The following is a 25,500-nucleotide window of genomic DNA, read 5'->3' as shown; positions in this document are numbered from 1 at the left end:
TTACCCGCAACAGCCAGCGTGATTGGCAGGTCATCATTTTCTTTGGAGGTGGTAACACCAGCTGGTGTTGAGCGCTGTCCGACATCGATAGCACCACCTTTGGATCAAGGCAACCTAACATGTCCGCCTGCATCTTCCTCACAGACCGGCAGTTTGCCGGGGACACCCTTATCAACCCCGTCTAAGCACAATAGCCAGCCCTCAGTCCCTCAGATGTGGACAAGTAAAAGACTATTTCCTCCTAGCCATGAGAAAGCTAAGAGGTTGAATTTCACCATCTGCAAGCTCTTGGCTACAGAAATGCTGCCTTTCCGCCTGGTGGACACAGAGGATTTTCGAGACCTTATGTCCGTCGCAGTGCCCCAGTACCAGATGCCCAGTCGGAACTACTTCTCAAAGAAAGGTGTGCCTGCGCTCCACCATCATGTCACACTCAACATCACCACTTCTTTGAGAAACTCTGTGTGTGACAGGGTGCATTTCACCACAGACACTTGGACGCGTAGGCATGGACAGGGGCATTACATGTCACTGACTGGGCACTGGGTAATTATGGTGACAGCAGGACAAGGGGCTGCTGTCCAAGTCTTGCCGTCCCCACGAGTTGTGCGTCAATCCTCTTTATCTCAAAGTTCCTTCACTGCTTCTGCCTCCTCAACCTCCTCTCGGTCCTCCACCTGCACCCAAAGCCTGTCTGGTCATGCCACAAGCTTTCTAACTGCGCAGAAGGGATCCTGCACACCTCCTTACTATGCTGGCAGTAGGGCTCAACGTCATCAGGCGGTTTTTACTTTGAAATGTCTGGGAAATGTGAGTCACACAGCTGAGGAGTTGTGGTCAGCTCGGGAGAACCAATTTCATGAATGGTTGTCTCCACTGGACCTGAAACCAGGGAAGGCCGTGTGCGACAATGCTGCAAACCTGGGTGCGGCCCTTCGCCGGGGCAATGTCACGTGCCTAGTATGGCTCACGTGTTGAACCTGGTTGTCCAGCAATTTTTAGCCCACTATCCCGGACTAGATGGCCTTCTGCAGAGGGCACGGTCGATGTGCTCACTTCCACCGTTCGCATCCCGCAGCTCAGCGACTTACATCTCTACAGAAGTCGTTGGGCCTGCCACTTCACCGGCTAAAATGCGATGTGCCTACCCGGTGGAATTCAACTCTGCACATGTTGCAGCGACTGTGGCAGCACCGACAAGCCCTGGTGCAATATGTTCTGACGTATAGCCTGGGCCAACGAGATCCAGAGGTGGGGCAAATCACGCTGGAGGAGTGGTCTCAGATCAGGGACCTATGCACCCTTCTGCACAGTTTTGAAATGGCGACGAAGATGTTTAGTGCTGACGATGCCATTATTAGCATGACTATTCCGGTGATTTACATGCTGGAGCACATGTTAAACAGAATTTGGAGTCAGGTGGTGGCACAAGAGGAGGTGGAGGAAGTAGAGGAGGAGGAGTTGTATGCGGAAGGGCTAACATCTGCAAGGTCCAGACAGTCGGCAGCACCAAGGCGGCAGGCATGTGAGGGTGGGGGAGATGGTTTTACCAGGGCGCATGGTAGCAGCCAAACTAGTGAGGAAGGTGCAGGAGCCCAGGAAGGAGTTGAGGAGGAACTGATGGAAGACTCATCAGATGAGGGAGACCTTGATCACATTTTTGTTGTGCGAGGTTGGGGGGAGAGGACAGAGGAAGGAAGCATGATTGTTACCTCGCCACCAACACAACAGGGACTTGGTGCTCCTGGATGCGCAACACACATGAGTGCCTTCTTGCTGCACTACCTGCAACATGACCCTCGAATTGTGAGAATTAGAAATAATCTTGACTACTGGGTTGCCACACTGTTAGATCCCCGGTACAAAAGTAAATTTGCAGAAATTATTCCTGCCATAGAAAGGGATGCACGCATGCAGGAGTATCAGCAGAGACTGTTGCAGAATCTTACATGTGCTTTTCCACAAAACACCAGTGGTGCACGTACTGAATCTCACAGTTCCAACTTGCCAACCGTGGGACCGTCGAGTGTTCAGAACTCAAACCGTAACAGAAACACAGTATCTGCTGGTAACATCAATTTTGCGGAATCATTTCACCATTTTTTTAGCCCATCCTTTGCAAGGCCACAGGAGACAAGAAGTCTGACACATAGTCAACGCCTAGAGACGATGGTACAGGAGTATCTCCAAGTAAACATTGAAGCCATGACTGTGTCACTGGACCCTTGCTCTTTTTGGGCTTCCAATCTGGATAAATGGCCGGAGCTAGCCACTTACGCCTTGGAGATCTTGTCATGCCCCACAGCCAGCGTTCTGTCTGAACGTGTGTTCAGCGCTGCTGGTGGTGTGCTGACAGATAAGCGCACGCGGCTCTCCACTGATAATGTAGACAGACTCACGTTTATAAAGATGAACAAATCATGGATCCCAAACGACTTTTCTACCTCTGTGTCATCCTGGGGAGAGTAAAAGCTTGATGATTGGTTAAAATCACCTCACCAACCATTTTAAGCCTTCAAATTACTAATCATGTTTATCTGTATCTTGGCTGGAAAATTATTTGGGCTTTGTAGCAGTGTGCAGTACTGATTCTATTAGGCCATCTATACTAAGCTCCACCAGATTTAAAATTACTAATCATGTTTATCTGTATCTTGGCTGGAAAATAATTTGGGCTTTGTAGCAGTGTGCAGTACTGATTCTATTAGGCCATCTATACTAAGCTCCACCAGATTTAAAATGAATAATAATTTTTAGCTGCATCTAGCCCGGAAAATAATTTTGGGGCTCCGAGATGCGCAAGACACATAAGTGCCTTCTTGCTGCACTACCTGCAACATGACCCTCAGATTGTCAGAATTCAAAGTAATCCTGACTACTGGGTTGCCACACTCTTAGATCCCCCACACTCTTCAATCAACCTTTTCATTTTAATAAAGACCAAAAAAATGGTCATTTTTGAAATTATAAGCATTAGCAGGTTATTAGAAACTGAAATCAAACAGTTTTCAACTCAAAACTTTATTCTAGGTGATGCTACATTTGCACAAAGGACCCCTTGTTCGAAAGGAGCTTCTGAACTCTCTCGTCCATTGAATTTGTCAGGTTTTGGATGGTTTCTGCTTCAATTGTTTTGCATGAGGACAGAATACCCTCCCAGAGCTGTTGCTTAGATGTGAACTGCCTCCCGCCATCATAGACACTCCTTTTGATGATGCTCCAGAGGTTCTGAATGGGGTAGAGGTCAGGGGAGCATGGGGGTCACACCATAAGTTTGTCCCCTTTTATGCCCATATCAGCCAGAGATGCAGATGTGTTATGTGCAGCATGAGACGGTGCATTATCATGCATAAAAATGATCTTGCTGTGGAATACACGGTTCTTCTTCTTGAACCATGGCAGGAAGTGCTGTTTGAGAAACTCCACATACATTATGGAGTTCATCTTTACCCCTTCAGGGATCCTAAAGGGGCCGACAATCTCTCTCCCCATGATTCCAGCTCAAAACATTACTCCACCTCCTCCTTGTTGGCGCTGTAGCCGTGTTTGCGTGGGGTGTCCATCAACCAGCCATCCTCCACTCCATCCATCTGGACCATCGAGCGTTGCACGGCACTCATCCGTGAACAAAACAGTTTTGAAATCAGTCTTCATGTAATGTTTGGCCCACTGGAGCCGTTTCTGCTTGTGTGAAGTGGATAGAGGAGGTCGACAGGATGGCGTATGCACAGCTGCAAACCTCTGAAGGACGTTGGAGGCACCAGCAGCTTCAAAAACTTGTCTGCTGCTATGACAAGGCATTTTTGCCGCTGGTCTTTTAACCTGACGTAATTGCCTGTAGGAAAGAGTCCTCAATTTGCCCTTATCAGCACGCACACGTGTGTACTGTAAATCAGCTACATACTTCTTGATTGCCAAGACACTTCATCCTGATCATCGCACAATGTTGATTGTAGTCATGCCTTGACCTAAACACTCCACAATTTGTTGCTTCTCAGCAGCCGACACATCCTTTTTCTTTCCCATTTTGGCAGAAAATGTAGGCTGCTTAATAATGTGGGACAGCCTTCTTAAGTAGTCTTGCCTTTCATTGGACACACCTGCCAAACTAATTAGCACAGGTGTCTGCAATTGCTTACAGTGATATAAAGAGCCCTGACACACATCACCATCAATGAGTTTAACTGACAAACAAACAAATTCTTCCCTTATCACTCCTAAACACTTTTTGCATAATAATTTGGAACACAGTGTACATGTGCTTTTCCACAAAACACCAGTGGTTCACGTAGTGAATCTTACAGTTCTAACTTGCCAACCGTGGTCTGTATGGAGTTGTTCAATAAAGGGACCAAAATTAAGATAACATAGATGGGAGAGGTCTCTATGAATAGGAATTCCTAAGTATTTGATACCCTGTGAGGGCCAGGCAAAGAGAAAGTTGGACTGGATGGAATCCTGTATGGATTTGGGGAGGGAGACATCGAGGGCCTCAGACTTCGCTGCATTGATTTTAAAATTTGACCATGTAACAAAGTGATCTATTTCAGCCATAACAGCAGGGATGGATATATGTGATTGAGTGATATATACTAGGACATCATCAGCAAATAGAGAGCACTTGTACTCGGTGCCTCCCACCTCAATCCACCTAATATTGGGGCTATGGCGAATTGATGAGAGCAGGTGCTCCGTCACTAGGATGTATAAGAGAGGGGACAGAGGACATCCCTGCCTTGTCCCATTGGTGATTATGAAAGGTGATGAAAATGTTCTGACGCGCCCCCTGGGCCTTGGGACACCTGGAGCCGGACCATTTGTGGTGGATGCTGGTGGTTGTAGTCTCCGTGGCGGCGACCCGGTTCCGTGGCTCAGGGCGGTCAAACCAGTGGCGGAACTATTTATGTGGTTTTGATGTTTAAATGTCCGACTACGCCACCCGTGGAATGCGGTCAGGGTGAACCTCCGCTGCAGGGCAGACCGCTGAGGCTGGTGTTGTGGGTGCAGCAGAGCGTAGCATAACTCCCCACGGGAGGAGTATAGCCTCAGGGCAGTGTATGCGGAGGATGGGGGTGATGGTGCAGGGCAGCAGCAGTAACGACACGGAGTCAGTGATGCAGTCCAGGGCCTTTACTCACAGTTCTTATTATCCAGACCACGTCTGCAGGTAATGGCTTCCCACTTCGTACTGTGCTCACCAGGTGAGGGGCTCAGACAACTCCCAGATAACTTTGGAGCGCTTCACAGGACCCCCTTTGTGTGTCCTTTGTCTGGCCTTTCTTACCAACCCTTCTGTCCGGCTGCCTCAGGCCTCCTCTTGGTAAACTTGGCGCCAGTTTCCCTGACCCTATGTGGTGCCTTCCTAGCGGGTGTAGCGAGGGGCTGCGCCACATAAAATGTCACAGCCTCCGGTTTCTAGCTGAGGGTCGTTTCCCGCCTCCACTAGTTTCGGGGACCGGTCTCCCCCTTTGGCCTGACCCCTCCACGCAGGTGGATTCGGGCGTGCGGTGGCGACTCGCCCGTCCGCACCCCTGGGATCCCTTCGTTCCTCGTTCCTGGAGCCTTCTTCGCTCCTCTTCCTTCCTTCTCCCTCTTCCAAGCCTTGGCCTCTGTTACTAGGCCCGCCTCCGGAGCAGAGCTCATGCAGAGCCCCTGCTCCCTGTCACTTCTGCTCAGACTTCTCTGCACTGAACTAAGATGGTGCCCACCTTTTATACTCCCTTCTCAATGCACCCAGGAACTGCTTCCTCCCTGCTCCTGCACTACAGGGTTCCCCTTCCTCAGTGTTCCCTCCCTCCACTCCAGCCAGGGACAGGGACTGTCGTGCCCATCTCAGGGGCATATTGGTCGCCCTGCCCCACGGCAATGTGGTGTAATGCATGCAGGTGTCGGGTCCTGATCCACACTCCATCCTTACCTGAGAGTGAGATATCACACCTCTGGATGAGGGGCAATACCTCTGTAGCAACCGAGCCCTCAGGGTGCTACAGTTCCATTCATCTTCAGCCTAGGTGACGTATTGCAATACAGGGCCGTGATTTTGGCTATAAAAGGGTCCCCTAGACCCCTACCCCAAACTTTTTAAGAGAATAATATATGGCGTGCCAGGAGACTCTATGGAATGCTTTCTCAGCATCCAACGAGAGTATCTAATTACAAATTTTTAACTGCATCTAGCCCAGGAAATACTTTGAGCCTAGTAGCAGTGTCTGCTAGTCAGCGGATTATCCCGGCTGTTAAGCAAGCTACACCACCTGTAGTTTGGACACTTAATTTTTTCAAAGGAAATGCTTCGGGACCACGGGATACTCAGTGAAGAGCATCAGAAGGCACCCCAAGGCATAGGGGCTGGGACTGGCAGTAGGATGCCTTGCGGTGGACAGCCGAGCTCGATCCTTATAAAAGCTTTTTAACTGCAGCAGCTTTAGTGGACGCTACTGGAGCTGGAATTACGCGGCTGCTGGCATGAGATTTGCCCTCCAATAGATCCTTGTAAATGGATTTAAAGTGTATTCATTCAAATTAGAGAGACAATTTAAATTAAAAAGCTTAGAGCTGCCACCACCACAGGGGGGCTCGCTCGACCCACCAGCGGACAGGCACCAGTATTGGGAGAGGGGGGCTGGCCGTCAGGGTTCACCGCGGCTCTGGCACAAACCCAGCGACACGGAGGTGGCACGGGCAGGAGCGGACTGGCCGTGTCGGCTTCTCACTTTTTGGATTTTAGAAGGGCATGACATGCCTATATCTGTGTCTCCCCCTCCATTTACTCCTCCACCTCTTTTCTTTTCGCATGACTATATGTACTTGTCACTTTTCCATGTGTTAGTTATGTCTTCTGAGCAGTTTGTCAGCTTTTGGACACCTTTGAAGGTGTTTTCTATATGTTTCTATGTGTTTTTGTTTGCCTGCCATTGGTTTTAATGGTGTTCGAAGGTGTTCGACGAACAGTTCGACGAACAGTTCGGCGAACACACGGGTGTTCGACGAACCGAACCGAACTCGAACACTACGGGGGTGGCTCAACACTAATCATTATATTGTATGCTGCACAATGTGGGGCCATCATACTGTATGGCACGCTATGTGGGGCCATTATACTGTTTGGTGCACTATGTGTGGCCATTATGCTTTATTTAACGCTATGCAAGGCCATTATACTGTATGATGCATTATATGGGGTCATTATACTGTATGGTGCACTATGTGGGGCCATTATACTGTATGATGCACTATGTGGGGCCATTATACTGTATTGAGCACTATGTGGTGTCATTATATTGTATGATGCACTATGTGGTGCCGTTATACTGTATGGAGTACTATGTGGGGCCATTATACTGTATGGAGCACTATATGGGGCCATTATACTGTATGGAGGACTATGTGGGGCCCATTATACTGTATAGAGGACTGTGTGTGGCCATTATACTGTATGGAGCACTTTGTGGGGCCCATTATTCTGTATATAGGACTATGTGTGGCCATTATACTGTATGGAGTGCTATGTGGTATCATTATATTGTATGCTGCACTATGTGGGGCCATTATACTCTATGGTGCACTATTTGAGGTCACTATATTGTATGGAGTGCTAGGTGGTATCATTATATTGTATGCTGCACTATATGGGGCCATTATACTGTATGGTGCACGATGTGGGGCCATTATACTGTATGATGCACTATGTGTGGCCATTATACTGAATTGAGCACTATGTGGTGTCATTATATTGTATGCTTCACTATCTGGTGCCGTTATACTGTATGGAGGACTATGTAGGGCCATTATACTGTATGGAGGACTATGTGGGGCCATTATACTGTATGGAGGACTATGTGGGCCCATTATTCTGCATGGAGGACTATGTGGGGCCCATTATTCTGTATGGAGGACTATGTGGGACCAATATACTGTATGGAGGACTATGTTGGGCCCATTATACTGTATGGAGGACTGTGTGGGGCCATTATACTATATGGAGGACTATGTGGGGCCATTATACTGTATTACTGAGCACTATGTAGGCATGTTATACTGTATGGTTCACTATGTGGGACCATTATACTGTATTGAGCACTATCTGGGGCCATTACACTGTATTGAGCACTGTGTGGGGCCATTATACTGTATTGAGCATTATGTGGGACCATTATACTGTATGGTGACATTATACTGTAAAGTGCCATTGTCAAGGTAAAATATATATATTATAGAAAATCAATTAGCTTTTTTTAATAGATTACCTAATCAGTGTGAATCAATATACCGATGATGGAATAATCTATGTGTATGTCTGTATGTGACGCGCCCCCTGGGCCGTGTGTGGGGGAATACCCGGAGCCGGGTCTCTCTGTAATGCTGGGGGTTATAGTCTCCGTGGCGGCAACACGGTTCCGTGGCTCAGGGTGGTCAAACCAGTGGCGGATCTGTTTATTTGGTTTTCAATGTTTAAATGTCCAACTACGCCACCCGTGGGTTGCGGTCACTGAGAACCGCCGCTGAGGCTGATGTTGAGTGCGCAGCAGAGCGTAGTATAACTCCCCACCGGAGGAGTATAGCCTCAGGGCAGCGTGTGTAGATGGTGAGGGTTGTGGTGCATGAGCGCAGCAGAAATGACTCAGAGTCTGTGCGGTGCAGTTCTGGGTCTTTACTGTTGGTAATGAAGAAGGCCCTGCCGGGAGTACTGGCTAACATTAGAGGCCTGATCAGTCTGTGAGCGAACAAGAGTCCCCCTGGCCAGGTGGAGGTGTAGGCCTTCCCGTCTGACTGCACTCTTCCTGGCTACCCTGCTGTAGTCGTGTAGTAGCCCACGTCCCTGAGTGTACCGTGTGGTGCTCACCCGTATGGCTGGTGACTTGGGGCCTTTGGTACCTTCCGCTCCTCGATGGCGGTGCCAGTCCCTTGCGTGTGACTGAGCCTCCGTGCTTTGTATGGCAAGAGGACCTGAAATCCCCTGCCAGGTGGTTTCTGCTGCTGGATGTGGATATCCTCACAGCCTCGGACTCCGGTGTCCGGTTCTCTGCGTCTTCTGCCAGGATGAGCTCTATCAGCTCCAATCCCTGGTCTTCAGCTCCTGTCTCCTACAGAGCTCCTTGCTGCTCCTCTGTCCCTTCCTCTGGAACTAACTCCCTAACCCCGCCCCAGATCCAGTTTATAAAGGGCAGGTTCCTCCCCTCCCTGGACCGGGGCAGGAGGCGTTGCATGCAATAGTGCTCCTGGCCAGGAAAGCCCATGCTCGCTCTCAGACATGGTATTTCTACCACTGTGGCAACTAGACCCCTGGGGTGCCACATTCCCCCCTAGTAAATTTTAGTACTTCGGGACTAAACATAACTTTCATGAAAACACAACATAACAGGGTATAAGCAATAACACATCAACATATGTACAAGGAGTTCAGTCTTTATAGGTCACGGTATCATCCGCAATCAGGTGTCCATTCCACCGAAGATGTAGTTTGAGGGACCCATCCCAAACCCTCAACGTAGGCCCTTAGGTGGCTACAGGGCATTGATGATCCGGAGTTGGACCACGTCTTCAGCCACCTCCACGGGTTTTTGTTCTGTGGTCTGGCACAAAAGGGGCACTTAACAGGTGCAACTATTTACAAGGTACAGTTCCGGTTATTCATTGTCCATAACCTGTCAGTCCATAAACCCTGTTGGGTAACTTGAGAAACATAATTATTATTCATGCAACAAGCATAAAACATTTCAACATTTGCAATATAGAGGTATATATCATTTTTTTAGATTCTCCAGCGAGAGGGCTTCTGACCTCTAGTGCTCCTGGTGGACCTATGTAACACACTATTTGGTGGTGTTCTTTCTGGGTCCCCTGTTTCCACCCCTTGTGTACTGGACTCGCTAGTGTCTGCACTACAGGTGTTTGGAGATGTTACGGGTAGGTTGGGCAGCTTTCTGCGTACTCTTTGGCTTACCACGGGCACGGCAGGCTCACTACTAGCAGAGGGTTGATTCTCCTGGGCTGCTGGTATGGAATCTTCTGCCTCCGGGGCCGGTTGCTCTTCCAACACTACTTGCTCTTCTGTAGGCCCTTGAGGGGCTGGCTGGAGAAAGGTAAGGATGGGTACCACAATAGCATTGTTAATTTGTGTCCAGGACCGGGGAAATTCTCCGAGTACTGTACTGACCATTCTTCCCTTTCCTCTGCGGGTTGAGGGCTATCTTGGTCTTCATCAGTGCTTTGCAGCTGCTCGGGACACTTCTTCAGGTGGTCTCTGGAGACAGTGGCTGTGGTCTCTCCTGCATCCTTACTGATAATACATACTTTCGGATTTTCATGACTTGAGGGCAGTACTGTGTACGGGTCTTTCTCCCACTGGTCATCCAACTTATGGAGCCACCTCTTCCTCTTCAAGACCTGCTCTCCAGGTGCAGGGGAACAGCGGGAGCATGCTGGTTGTAAGTCCTCTCTTGCCTTTCTCTTGCTTGAGACAGACTTCTCTCAACACTCTACTGCACATTCCGGTACTGCTGCTGCCGTTCTGTATCCCAGTCTGCCTCTGGCAAGGTGTCCTCGGGTGTCAGGACTCCCATATCCAGGTCAATAGGCAGCTTACCAGGTCTTGCTCTCATTAGGTAAGCCAGGGTGCAGTTGGTGGAATTTACTAGGATGTGATTATACAAGTCCACCAGATCAGGCAGTTTTTCAGGCCACAGACTGCGTTCTTGCAGGGGCAACTTTTTCAGCAAGTCTATCACCTCCTGGTTCATCTTCTCGCACAATCCGTTGGTTTGGGGGTGATAGGGCGTTGTCCTTATCTTCTTGCAGCCATAGAGGTTGCAGAACTCCTGGAAGACCTCTGCTTCGAAGGCTGGACCTTGGTCAGTCAACACTTGCTCTGGATACCCGTGTGGATGACAGAAGTGCTGCTGGAAGGCTCTAGCTGCTGTCTGAGCTGTTAAGTCCTTGACAGGGACCACCACCAGGAACCAGGAGTTGTGGTCTACGATGGTGAGGGCGTAGACATACCCGGACCTACTTGGAGCCAGCTTCACATGGTCCAGGGCTACCAGTTCTAGTGGCTGCTTGGTGATGATGGGCTGCAGGGGAGTCTTCTGGCTGGCATGGTCCTTTCTTCTCATGTTGCACGGGCCGCAGTCTCTGCACCATCTCTCAATGGCCCCTCTCATGCCTACCCAGAAGAACCGTTCACGCAACAGGAACTCCAACTTCTTCCATCCAAAGTGCCCTGCTTCGTCGTGGTATGCCTCCAGGACCATAGCCGCGTCTCATCTCGGGACCACTACCTGCCAGGTCAGCTCATGTGTCCGGGAGTTGACAATTCTCCAGCACAGCTTCCCCTTGTAGAGAAACAGTTTACTCTTCTCCTTCCACAGCTGTTTGGTCTCTTCCGGAGCGTCTGGGTCAAGGCGGGCATCAGCCTGTGTCAGCATCTCTTTCACTAGGCGGACGGCTGGGTCACTGTCTTGCGTCTCCCCCCAGCTGTAGTGGGGTAAGGGATTGAACGTGGCAGAGTGCTTGTCCCTTACACAGTGGGAATACTGGGTAATCCCATGACGGTGGAACGCAGGGAGTTCAATCTCTTCCAGTTCTTCTGGATCTTCCCCTCCGTCCGGCAAGTTTGGCATCCTGGACAGGGCGTCTGCGTTGGCATTTGTGCGTCCCACCCAGTATTTGATGGTAAACTCATAGTTGGACAGCCGGGCCATCCATCTTTGCAACAGGGCACCAAGTCTTGCAGTGTCCAGGTGTGTCAACGGGTTGTTGTCCGTGTACACAGTGAACTTGGCAGAGGCAAGGTAATGTTTGAAACATTCCGTCACTGCCCACACCACTGCCAGGAACTCTAGCTTAAAGGAGCTATAATTCTCAGGGTTTCTCTCTGTGGGACGTAGTTTTCAGCTGGCTTAAGCAATTACCCGCTCTCTGCCCTGCTGGATCTGGGATAGTACGGCTCCCAGCCCCACGTTACTGGTGTCTGTGTGGAGGATGAAAGGCTGGCCGTAATCAGGGTAAGCCAGGATCTCATCCCCCGTGAGGGCCATCTTCAGCTGGCGGAAAGATTCCTCTTCCAGCTTGTCCCACCTGAAAGGCGGCTTCTGATTCTTGGACCTTGACTGACCTAACAGGAGGTCTTGCATAGGGGCTGCCATTTTGGTGAACCCGGGGATGAATCTTCGGTAGTAGCCTACCAACCCGAGGAACTGCCGCACTTCCTTTATGCTGGAGGGTCTTGGCCAGTCCTTAATCACCGTGATCTTATCAGGGTCTGGAGCTACTCTGTCAGCACTCACCACGTGTCCCAGGTACTGTACTTTTGGTTTCAGTAGATGACACTTGGAGGGTTTCACCTTTAGGCCGTAGCCTGCCACGGCATCAAACACCTCTGCCATGTGTTTCAGATGGTCCTCATATGTTTTGGAATACACGATGACATTGTCCAGGTATAGCAGGACCGTCTAGAAATTCCTGTGCCCCAGGCAGCACTCCATCAACCGCTGGAAGGTTCCTGGTGCGTTGCAGAGCCCGAACGGCATACAGTTGAATTCGCTGAGACTCATCAGGGTGGTGAACGCGGTCTTCTCCTTGTCTGCCTCTGCTATAGGAACCTGCCAGTACCCGCTAGTAAGATCCAAAGTGGAGAAGAAGTTAGCAGACTTTAATACAGCTAAAGATTCCTCTATCCTAGGTAACGGGTATGCATCTTTGTGTGTGATACGGTTGATCTTTCTGTAATCTACACACATTCTCATGGTGCCATCTTTCTTTTTCACAAGAACTAGTAGAGCTGCCCAGGGGCTACAGCTGTCCCTGATTACCCCAGCCTCCTTAATTTCTCGCAACATTCCCTTGGCATTCTGATAGTGTGCAGGGGGTACAGGTCGGTATCTTTCCTTTATGGGTGGATGGTCTCCCGTGGGGATGTGGTGTTCTACCCCCTTTACTTGCCCAAAGTCTAGCGGGTGTTTGCTAAAGACCCTTTCGTACTCCTGCACCACCCGGTAGACTCCCTGTTTTTGGTGTGAGGGAGTGGAGTCGGTGCCCACATGCAGCTTCTGACACCAGTCCTCCATTTGTTTCTTGGAGCCGTTACCCTCCTCTGGTTGAGATGGAGGCAAGGGTTCCACGGCCTGTACAGAGTTTTGGTTAATGGTGAACAATTTGGCTAGAGTGGCATACCGGGGCAAGTATACTTCTCTTTCCCCAATGTTTAGGATGCGGACGGGTACCCTCCCATGGCGTACATCGACCACCCCCCGTGCTGTCAAAATGGTGGGCCTACTGTCTGAGTAGACGGGTTCTACCATGGCTTGGTAGTCCCTTCCTCTTAACCCGATTGCAGTCCGGCACCAGATCATCATCTCACTTTTTGGGGGCATGGCGATAGGGAACGGGTCACTCATCCTAACACTACCAATCCCACCACCAGACAGTTCTACCTGTTGCCTTTTCATCAGGGCTCTGATCTCTTTTTGTAGGACACGCTGCTGGCTGGAGCTGGCGTTCACCGCAACCTGCTGTAATATGACAATTATCTCTGCAAGACAATTTTCAATAACATTAGTACCCAAGGTTATCTTAGGGTGGCTTCCACGATGGTCAATGTACACAATAATCAGTCCTTGCGCTGGCAGTTCAACTTTACCAATTTTGATGGTCACCTCTTTGAATCCCACGGGTACGGGCTGACCATTGCTTGCGATGATGCTCAAATCGTCATCTGGATAGCGGGTAATATCTGAGTCATTCCAGTACCGCTTAAAAAGCACATAGGGCATGGTGGTTACCTGTGACCCGGTGTCCAGTAGTGCACTCATAGGAATGCCATCCAGCACCACAGGCAAGACCGGTCATCCCCCTACGTACTTATCATGCCAGCTCGATGGGCCTGATGGTCTTATGCCTGGGGGGTCGGCCCTCTGCCCCAGGTTGGGCCCGTTTAAATGACAGTACCTTGCCAAATGTCCTGGTTGGCTGCAGCGGCAGCAGATGAGTTGTCCATCCTGGTCGTAGCGGTCGCTGGGCCTTCCTCTGGACGATGGGATCCTCCTCTGTTGGCGCCAAGGGACGTCCTCCGGACTGGAAGACAGCTGGATCTTTCCTGTTGGGGACACCTGTAAAGACTGCACAGTTCTGGTTAGCGCGGCAACGCTTTTGGTCAGCTCTTGGATCTGATGGTGCAGGTCTGCAGCCGGGGCTTTGTCCAAAGCCTGTGTATCAGCTCCCACAGGCTCTGCAGACAAGGGCGCAGCCTACTGGTGATAGGTGATAGCGGGGCGCCTGTGGGTTACAGCGCCACCTGGTGCCGGTTCTCAGAGCACCCGGATGGCCCTGTCTTTAAATTGCGCAAAGTCCAAATCAGGGTTCTGCAAGGCCATTACACGCAACTGGGTTCGGTGGGCGCTGGACTGTAGACCCTCAATGAACTGTTCAGTCAACAGCTTATCCTCATTCCACACGCTGTCAGGGTCTGCCTGCTTAATGGCTCTCCTGCAAATTCAAAGCATAGTCCCGTATACTGTCTTGTGCTCGTTGTTTGCATCCATAAAATTTTAGTTTGATCTCTGCTGAGGTGCGGGTATCAAAAGTGTCCTTTAGACGGGCCAGTATTTCCTTTACAGTCCCCTTTCCCCTGGCTGACCAGGACTTTACTTCTCTTTGGGCTGCTCCGATTAACTGGCCTATCAGGATGCTCATTTTTTGTTCCTCGGACAGGGGGTATACTTTGAATAGGCTATACAGTCTTTCTTTAAAGTCGCTCAGGGTATGCGACTCCCCTGAGTACTGGGGTAACCATGCCGCTCCTGGGATATACGGCATCGTGAATGGCATCACTGCGACAGCAGCTGCGCTGGCGGTGGGAGCTCCCTCCATTCCTGGTGTCTTCCTCCCCCCTAGTTAACCGTGGACTACCTTCCGTTGCTTCTTCTCCGTAGGCCGCGGCTCCGCAGGCAACCATCGGGGTCGAGGACCTTGCGTCGCGCGCTGGTGACGTCGGCGTCCGCTGGGCTCCTTCTAGGACCTTGCGCAGTGTCAGTACGTAAGGCGGGGCTTCAGTTCTTGGCGCTTTTGGCGTCCACGCCCCTCTTCTTCCCGCGAGGCGTCCCAAAAATGGCACCCAATGGCGGGAAAATGGCTGCGGATGGTGGGAAAACGGCTGTGGATGGCGGAAAACTTCACCACGGTAAGTATCACAGTCTTTCTTCAGGCACGCAGTACCCGGTGGTTGGGGGCACGAAATCCTGCCGACTACGCCAAAGTTGACGCGCCCCCTGGGCCGTGTGTGGGGGAATACCCAGAGCCGGGTCTCTGTGTAATGCTGGGGGTTGTAGTCCCCGTGGCGGCGACCCGGTCCCGTGGCTCAGGGTGGTCAAACCAGTGGTTTGGTTTTTAATGTTTAAATGTCTGACTACGCCACCCGTGCATTGCGGTCACTGAGAACCGCCGCTGCGGGGCAGACCACTGAGGCTGATGTTGAGTGCGCTGCAGAGGGTAGTATAACTCCCCATGGGAGGAGTATAGCCTCAGGGCAGCGTGTGTAGATGGTGAGGGTTGTGGTGCATGAGCGCAGCAGAAATGACTCAGAGTCCGTGCGGTGCAGTTCAGTGTCCTTACTGTTGGTAATGAAGAAGGCCCTTGTCAGGCAAAAGGTATTTTTTCCCGAGTTTTAAAAATGAGAGATGTTTTAAAAAAGAAAACCCCCACCCCCTATCCGTTTGTAGAGAGTACATAGAACTCACTTTTGCTTTCCCCCAACCCAGGAATCTTTATGACCCGCCATAAAACCTCAGTCCAGGGCAAGCAATGGTACAAACCGGAAAGTCCCTCCAAAAAACCCCATTGTTTAATTGTACAAACGTTTAATGTCAATTTGAATAACGCACAGGTCTGTCAGAAACACCGGGACCACATTTTTGGAACGCTCACCTTTTTCCCATTACAATAGTATAACTTGCATAACTGAGGAATGACCGGGAACTGAGATAATGGATTCTGAGCTTCTGAGCGTCATAGAGGTTTCATATTTAATATCAATCTTCATGAATATTGGTGATGGCCAACATGATGTCTCCATCTTGGATGTGGGACCCCCCCACACCAAGATATGAAATCTGAAGGTTTCTATGTTCTATGCAGCTGGGTGGTTTCACAAAACCGAGCCCCCGTGTGAGGTAGACAATATGGGTGGTTTCTAATAATTTGGCCCTGTTACTAAAAAGCAAATCGGCCATTTTCAAGTCATTCCAAACGTCAGACGCATGCACTACACGCTGCGTGGAGGAATCAAATCTAATTTCCGGGGAGCCGTCCCCCCCACAGAATCTGAGACCATCACCTTGTGAAGCAGGTTTTGCTATTACTTATCCCTTTTATTTTAATAACTGTTTATGCATATATGTAAATTGTCTCCTTTATAATATCTTGTATATATTTTGTAAACACTGCCCCCCTTTTGGGAGTAGATCATTAATTATTTACCAGTTTCGTCCTTCTTGTCCTATGTCGAGCAAACACGTTCCTCACCCGCTAATTCACGTTACCTACCAGGTACCCGATCCACCTGTTAAGCGATCGGTGGTGGCAGCATACCAGTATTTATGTGATATTGTGGTTTGAGGGTGGCTGGTCGGAGGTATATATACGTTCCTGGAAGGAACTGGTGGTATATATACGTCCTGTCACATCACGTGCCGCAATAGTCTACATAAATTAGAGCAGCTGCACCCGTGCATATCCTCGGTCAATACCGTGTTTGACCAGCAGGATAAGGGGGCGCCAGAGAGCTGCAAGGTCTGACCCAAAAGTGGGTGTCGTTTTCCTGACAAATTGGTGGCAAGCGGTGGGATGATAGGACATTAGTGATCGGGTTTGAGCAATCATTCCTCTCACTAAAAACTTGCACGGTTCTTACCTGGACCCTGCACAAAAGTTTTGAAGATCGAACTCAGTGTTTATTAGATCTGAGACAATACTGTATGTGTAGCAGTTACCCCTACCCTTCTTCGTTTTTTCTTTTCTATTTTTATTTTGGTGATCATGGTCGTAGTTGGGGAGTTCTGGTACAACCAGCAGAAAAAGGACACTCTTATTGGAATATGTATTTCCAGAGGCATTGACCCCCACGGCAAAAACAGAGAACAAATAATTGCTGAACTGTTACAAGATGCTGCAGAGCCCGTCCGACAGCAGAGCCCTGATGATGGGGCGGCCAGCCAAGGCCCGGATGGCGCTGCAGCTGGGGTCCCACCTGTGATTGCCAGCCATACCCGCAACCAGGGTAGTGTGGACCCCCACCTGCAGATGGCCTTGGAGGAGCTCGCCGCAGACGATCGTGATGGACGACTGCAGCTGATCTTGAGATTCCAGGAGCGAGCAGAGCAACAGGCCCAAGCGGAGCGACAAGCCCAAGCTGACCGAGAGGCTGCTGAGTGACAAGCTGACCGACAACACCAGCTGGAGCTAGCCTGGATTCAGAAGGAGTCGCCCTCTACGCAGACCCGTGAGTCCAACAGTGCCAGCTGCTTTAAACCTCGTCCTGAGCACTTCCCTGTGATGGAAAAGGATGGGGACTTGGACACATTTCTGCGAGGCTTTGAAAAGGCCTGCAGGCAGTATCAGCTGCCAACAGACGAGTGGGCAAAATATTTAACCCCAGGACTCCAAGGAAAAGCTTTGGAGGTGTTTGCTTCCCTCCCTCGAGAGCAAGATGGTGACTATGAGGCCCTGATAAAAAAGTATCAGCTGACTCCGGAGGTTTACCGGAAAAAGTTCAGAACCGTCCAACGTGGACCACATGACACCTACAGCGATGTGGTAGACGGGCTCCGAACCAACTTTGAGCAGTGGATCCAAGGACTGTCAGCGACCACCTTTGAGCAGCTAAAGCATCTGATGGTGAAAGACCAGTTCCTGCATCTGTGTCCGACTGAGGTACGGCAGTTAGTGATGGATCGGGAGCCACCAGATGCCAATAAAGCAGCGCAGATCGCAAACACCTACGAGGCCAACCGGAGACCAGAGGTGCGGAAGCCGGTCGTCGCCAGCTGGAAAGGGGGTAAGGCATCCACCACCATCCCTGCCCCTGCCAGCCGACCTTCCGGAGGCCTGTTCCCCGTTACCAAGGCCCTGCCTGCATCTGATGCCCGCAGGTGTTATTTCTGCAACCAGACTGCTCATCTCAGCGCTACCTGCCCAGAGAAGCAGAGGAAGAACCCCCCATCCAAGGCCCCAGGGCCTAAGGCATCAGTTCTTTTGGTGGGTGGGCCGGTTGGGAGGGCTTGTGAAAACTTGCAGTCTGTCAGGGTGGGGAACACTCTCACTGTAGGCCTCAAGGACACTGGGGCCGAACGAACCCTCATCCGACCCGAACTGGTCTCCACTGAAGAACTTATTCCGAGAAAGACCCTGACTGTCACCAGGATTGGGGGCGTACGATGCCCCTTGCCCATGGCCCGGGTTTTTATTGATTGGGGTGCGGTGAGTGGGGTGAAGGAAGTGGGAGTATCCAAAAACCTACCTGCAAATGTTTTGTTGGGAACTGATTTGGGGAGGATGTTTGCTTATTATGTCCCTGACCCCCCCTCCCAGATCTGATATGGTTGGTAAGGTTAATGCTGATAATGGAAATGTCAATCCTTTACATGATGATGATGTTGTATTGGAAGGTGCAGGAGAACTCAGCCATGTCACTCTGCGGGGTGATGTTGCTGAGGATCGCCTAGCAGGAGCAAAGTTCAGTGCCAAGGGTAATGGGGAGAGGCACGAGGACCATGAAGCAGGTGGTGCTGTGCCAGCGACCAGTGTCACAACAGAAGGTGACCTGGCTGATAGTCGCTGTCCCATACGGAGCACTGTGCCTGAGGTAATGGAGGATGATGGAGAAGTAGTTCTCATGACCTCGCAGGCTAATGAGACGGTGTTATTCCCCGGGGAGACGGCCTATATAGCCGCTGTTACCCGCAGTCAGAGTGCCCAGAACGCAAGTAACGCCCTGCCTTCTGGACCCTCCTCGGACAGAGGAATAACAGGATCATGTATGGACCCAGAGCCGGTCCCAGTGAGGACGTGGCCTTAACCTCACTTCTGGCTTCCTCCAGCCAGGAGTTTCAGGCAGCTCTGCACTCAGATGCTAGCCTGGAGACGTTAAGGAGCCTCGCTGAGAAACCCACCTCCGAGTCGGATAAGGAGAGGGTATTCTGGGACCAAGGGAGGTTGTACCGGGAGACAGTTCCCTGTACACCCCAACAGGAGTGGCTGAGGCAAAGACAGCTGGTCGTTCCCTACCAATTCAGGGATGAGTTGTTGCGGATCGCCCATGAAATTCCACTCGCTGGACACTTGGGGGTCAGCAAAACCAAGGCCCGGCTGTCTCGTCACTTTTATTGGCCCAAAATGAGGACAGATGTGGTGAACTACTGTCGCTCCTGTGCCACGTGCCAAAGAGTGGGAAAGTCAGGGCCGGCCCCCAAAGCCCCCCTGATCTCTTTGCCAGTGATAGAGGAGCCTTTCCAGAGGATTGCTGTGGACATTGTGGGACCACTGGCCATGCCCAGCAGCTCTGAAAAACGTTTCATCCTTACCGTGGTAGACTATGCTACCCGGTATCCGGAGGCAGTAGCCCTGTCCTCAATTAGGGCGGATAAGGTGGCGGACGCCCTCTTGGCCATCTTTTCGCGAGTAGGATTTCCCAGGGAGATGCTTACTGACCAGGGGACCCAGTTCATGTCACGCTTAATGGAGGCCCTATGTAAGAAAATGCAGGTGCAGCATTTGGTATCGAGCGCGTATCACCCACAGACCAATGGTTTGTGTGAGCGATTCAACGGTACCCTCAAACAGATGTTAAAAATACTGGTTGAGACCCAGGGTCGTGACTGGGAGCGTTACCTCCCACACCTGTTATTTGCTTACAGAGAGGTTCCACAGGCCTCGAAGGGGTTCTCCCCCTTTGAGCTCCTGTATGGCAGGCGTGTCCGAGGACCCCTTGGGTTGATAAGGGAATTCTGGGAAGAAGAGCCGAGCTCCCCAGGAGTGTCCATCGTGGAGTATGTCATGCGCTTCCGTGACAAGATGCAGACCTTGACGCAGTTGGTGCATGACAACATGGCGCAAGCCCAGGCTGACCAGAAGCCTTGGTACGACCGGAACGCCCAAGAACGGACCTACCAGGTGGGTCAGAAGGTGTGGGTGTTGGTCCCCGTACCAAAGGACAAGCTTCAGGCGGCCTGGGAAGGCCTGTACGTCATTCACCAACAGCTCAACCCGGTCACCTACGTGATCACACTTGACCACGAGCGGGGTAGGCGAAAGGCGTTTCACGTTATTATGATGAAGGCTCATCAAGAACGTGGAGCCTGCGTCCTACCGGTCTGCAACCTGCCCGAGGATGGGGAGGATGACCCCCTCTTGGACATGCTCGCCCAAGCGAAGGCCAGCGGGTCCCTAGAGGATGTAGAGATAAGCGCCTTGCTATCCGCAGACCAGAGGTCTCAGCTGCGAGCAGTGATGAAACCCTTCCAAGCAGTGTTCACCAACATGCCTGGCAGGACTGAGGCGGCGGTCCATGAAGTGGACACTGGGAATCATGCCCCACTCCGGCGGACAGCCTATCGAATCTCCGACGAGGTGCAGCATGTCATGCGCCAGGAGGTTGAGGATATGCTGAAGTTGGGGGTGATTAAGCGGTCCAAAATCGCGTGGGCCTCACCTGTAGTCCTGGTGCCAAAGAAGGACCAAACCACCCGGTTCTGTGTGGACTACAGGGGGCTCAACGCTATCACCGCCTCTGACGCACAACCAATGCCACGCATTGAGGTTATGCCTTTCGGCATGAAAAATGCCCCTGCCAATTTCCAGCGAATGGTCAACCACCTGCTCCAGGGACTGGAGAGGTACGCAGTGGCGTACCTGGATGACATTGCCATCTTCAGTCCCACCTGGGAGGATCACCTCGAGCATCTGCAGCAGGTGCTCGGGCGCATTCACCAGTCGGGCTTGACCATTAAGCCAGGAAAGTGCCAGATGGGCATGAACGAGGTCCACTACCTGGGGCACCGGGTAGGTGGGGGTACTCTGAAGCCAGAGCCTGGAAAGGTGGACGCTATCGTGTCCTGGCCCACCCCAGGACCAAGAAGCAGGTGCAGTCCTTCTTGGGCACCGCAGGGTACTACAGGCGCTTTGTACAAAACTATAGTAGCCTTGCGAAGCCCTTGACAGATCTCACCAGGAGGAGCCTACCCCATTCAGTCAAGTGGACAGATGAATGCGAGGTGGCCTTCTGGGCTTTGAAGACTGCCCTGAGCAGATCTCCTGTACTAAAGGCGGTCGACGGCACACGACCACTCTTAGTACAGACCGACGCCAGCGAATTTGGCCTCGGTGCTGTACTCAGCCAGGTCGACTCCGGGAACCAAGAACACCCCGTGTTGTACCTAAGCCGGAAACTGCTGCCGAGGGAAGTGGCCTATTCCACCATAGAGAAGGAGTGCCTGGCCATTGTATGGGCCCTCAACCGCTTACAGCCTTACTTGTACGGGCGCCCCTTCACTGTCGTGACTGACCACAACCCCCTGAGTTGGCTGCACATGATGTCAGGTGCCAACGGAAGGTTGTTACGCTGGAGCCTCACCCTCCAGCAGTACGACTTTATCGTTCAACACCGCAAAGGCAGCGAGCATGGCAATGCCGATGGGTTGTCCCGGCGAGGGAAGCCTCCAGACATATGCTTGTAGGGTACCAGAAGGTCCTACCTCCATAGCGCAGTCTAAAAGGGGGAGGTGTCAGGCAAGAGGTATTTTTGCCCGAGTTTTAAAAATGAGAGATGTTTTAAAAAAGAAAAACCCCACCCCCTATCCGTTTGTAGAGAGTACATAGAACTCTCTTTTGCTTTCCCCCAACCCAGGAATCTTTATGACCCGCCATAAAACCTCAGTCCAGGGCAAGCACTGGTACAAACCGGAAAGTCACTCCAAAAAACCCCATTGTTTAATTGTACAAACGTTTAATGTCAATTTGAATAACGCACAGGTCTGTCAGAAACACCGGGACCACATTTTTGGAACGCTCACCTTTTTCCCATTACAATAGTATAACTTGCACAACTGAGGAATGACCGGGAACTGAGATAATGGATTCTGAGCTTCTGAGCGTCATAGAGGTTGTTATGCACACGCCCGGACTGACTGGCGTGTGCGGGTGTTGTGGTTCCACTGGATCATGGACCGGAGAGTGCCTGGAGGGGCGTGACTAAGTATCTGGCCGATCCGACCAAGGTGGCACGACGGCATACGACGCCAGTGCACCAGGGAGAAACCGGGCAGAGGGACCAGGTGCTACTCCAGGTCAAACTCCGGACACGGGGGTTGACCCACACTGGGATTACTGGAACAGGCAGGTTAGGCTGGCACAGACTGGTGGATGTAAGCAAACACGGCAGGTATGCAGATGGGTGGATACAGGCGAGTATGCAGGCAGGGAGGTACTGGCCGAAAGGACGGGCTGGAGCACAGAGAGGTTAAGACCCAGTACAGACTGGGTCACAGAACCGCAGATGCGGTAGACAACCACAGCAGAGAGGGATCGCCCGAAGCGGTGGGCAAGAACAGAGCAGGACGGGCTGCAGGAGCAGCGAGCACAAGCAGGGCAGGACAGGACTGCCGGAGCAGCGAGCAGAAGCAGGGCAGGGCGGAAACCACAGAAGCAGTAAGCAAGATAAGAGCAGAGCAGAAACCGCAAGAGCGGCAAGCTAAGCAGGAGCAGAGTGGACACCGCAGAGCGGTAAACAAGGCAGGAGCAGAGTAGAAACCGCAAGAGCGGCAAGCTAAGCAGGAGCAGAGCGGACACCGCAGAGCGGTAAACAAGGCAGGAGCAGAGCAGAAACCGCAAGAGCGGCAAGCTAAGCAGGAGCAGAGCGGACACCGCAGAGCGGTAAACAAGGCAGGAGCAGAGCAGAAACCGCAAGAGCGGCAAGCTAAGCAGGAGCAGAGCGGACACCGCAGAGCGGTAAACAAGGCAGGAGCAGAGCAGAAACCGCAAGAGCGGCAAGCTAAGCAGGAGCAGAGCGGACACCGCAGAGCGGTAAACAAGGCAGGAGCAGAGCAGAAACCGCAAGAGCGGCAAGCTAAGCAGGAGCAGAGCGGACACCGCAGAGTGGTAAACAAGGCAGGAGCAGAGCAGAAACCGCAAGAGCGGCAAGCTAAGCAGGAGCAGAGCGGACACCGCAGAGCGGTAAACAAGGCAGGAGCAGAGCAGAAACCGCAAGAGCGGCAAGCTAAGCAGGAGCAGAGCGGACACCGCAGAGCGGTAAACAAGGCAAGGGGATAGGACTCTGTTCACAAAGAACAGACGGAGAAGGAAAGGCAGAACCAGAAGCACGCACAGTACTTACATAGAAATAGCGAGCGTACACTAAATTCACAACAGAGGTACAGAGACGACGAGAAGGAATTTAGGAGCGGGTTCAGACTCTGCAGAAAGACGCAGAAAACAGACATAGAGGGAAAAGGGAGACAAGGTTAAAGTAGAAACGAGGCACAGACAACAGGGAACAGAGGAACTGGAATAGAGACAGCAAGGCAGGAACACAAACAGGACTCTGTTCAGACGGGAACAGATACCGCAAGGCAGGGACACAAACAGGACTCTGTTCAGACGGGAACAGATACCGCAAGGCAGAGACACAAACAGGACTCTGTTCAGAAGGGAACAGATACCACAAGGCAGAGACACAAACAGGACTCTGTTCAGACGGGAACAGATACCGCAAGGCACAGACAGGCAGATCTAGGAATACGGCCCCTAGAAGGCGAAAGAACAGGCAAGAAGCGTGTTCACAAGAACAGACCACAGTTCAGACACAGAACTGGAAAACAGGCAGGAAAACAGGATAGGACCTGGCATGTCAGAGACAAAAAGCCAACTGACAAGAAACAATGCTCAGGCGCCATCTAGAGGAAGAAGGTGGTATAAATACCCAAAGATGGACAGCAATAGGCTGAAGGTGCAACAGGGGCGTGTCCGCAGCAGGTACAAGAAACAGGAAGTTCAGCGGGCGTCGCCCTATGCAGCCAAAGTGGAGCAGAGCAGAGCACAAGGAAAGAAGCCAGACCAGGAAGCTGGGCGGGAGATGAAGTTTGCGATCTTGCATGATGAGAGATGGAACACCATGCAAGAACGCCGCCAGGTATGCTACAGAGGTTTCATATTTAATATCAATCTTCAAGAATATTGGTGACTGCCAACATGATGTCTCCATCTTGGATGTGGGACCCCCCCACACCAAGATATGAAATCTGAAGGTTTCTATGTTCTATGCAGCTGGGTGGTTTCACAAAACCGAGCCCCAGTGTGAGGTAGACAATATGGGTGGTTCCTAATAATTTGACCCTGTTACTAAAAAGCAAACCGGCCATTTTCAAGTCATTCCAAACAGGGACGTCAGACGCATGCACTACACGCTGCGTGGAGGAATCAAATCTAATTTCCGGGGAGCCATCCCCCCCACAGAATCTGAGACCATCACCTTGTGACTCAGGTTTTGCTATTACTTATCCCTTTTATTTTAATAACTGTTTATGCATATATGTAAATTGTCTCCTTTATAATATCTTGTATATATTTTGTAAACACTGCCCCCCTTTTGGGAGTAGATCATTAATTATTTACCAGTTTCGTCCTTCTTGTCCTATGTCGAGCAAACACGTTCTTCACCCGCTAATTCACGTTACCTACCAGGTACCCGATCCACCTGTTAAGCGATCGGTGGTGGCAGCATACCAGTATTTATGTGATATTGTGGTTTGAGGGAGGCTGGTCGGAGGTACATATACGTTCCTGGAAGGAACTGGATGTATATATACGTCCTGTCACATCACGTGCCGCAATAGTCAACATAAATTAGAGCAGCTGCACCCGTGCTTATCCTCGGTCAATACCGTGTTTGACCAGCAGGATAAGGAGGCGCCAGAGAGCTGCAAGGTCTGACCCAAAAGTGGGTGTCGTTTTTCTGACAGCCCTGCCGGGAGTTCTGGCTAACATTAGAGGCCAGGTGAGTCTGTGAGCGAACAAGAGTCCCCCTGGCCAGGTGGAGGTGTAGGTCTTCCCGTCTAACTGCATGTGACTGAGCCTCCGGGATTTCTATGGCCAGAGGACCTGAAATCCCCTGCCAGGTGGTTTCTGCTGCTGGATGTGGATATCCTCACAGTCTCGGACTCAGGTGTCCGGTTCTCTGCGTCTTCTGCCAGGATGAGCTCTATCAGCTCCAATCCCTGGTCTTCAGCTCCTGTCTCCTACAGAGCTCCTTGCTGCTCCTCTGTCCCTTCCTCTGGAACTAACTCCCTAACGCCGCCCCAGATCCAGTTTATAAAGGGCCGGTTTCTCCCCTCCCTGGACTGGGGCAGGAGGTGTTGCAGGGAATAGTGCTCCTGGCCAGGAAAGCCCATGCTCGCTCTCAGACATGGTATTTCTACCACTGTGGCAACCAGACCCCTGGGGTGCCACATATGCAAATGT

This window comes from Phyllobates terribilis, unplaced genomic scaffold (assembly GCF_046119375.1).
Source record: "Phyllobates terribilis strain yellow unplaced genomic scaffold, ASM4611937v1 Scaffold_3__8_contigs__length_932513732, whole genome shotgun sequence".
In the NCBI taxonomy this organism is placed as follows: Eukaryota; Metazoa; Chordata; class Amphibia; order Anura; family Dendrobatidae; genus Phyllobates; species Phyllobates terribilis.
Note: the sequence above shows the minus strand (reverse complement) of the source record.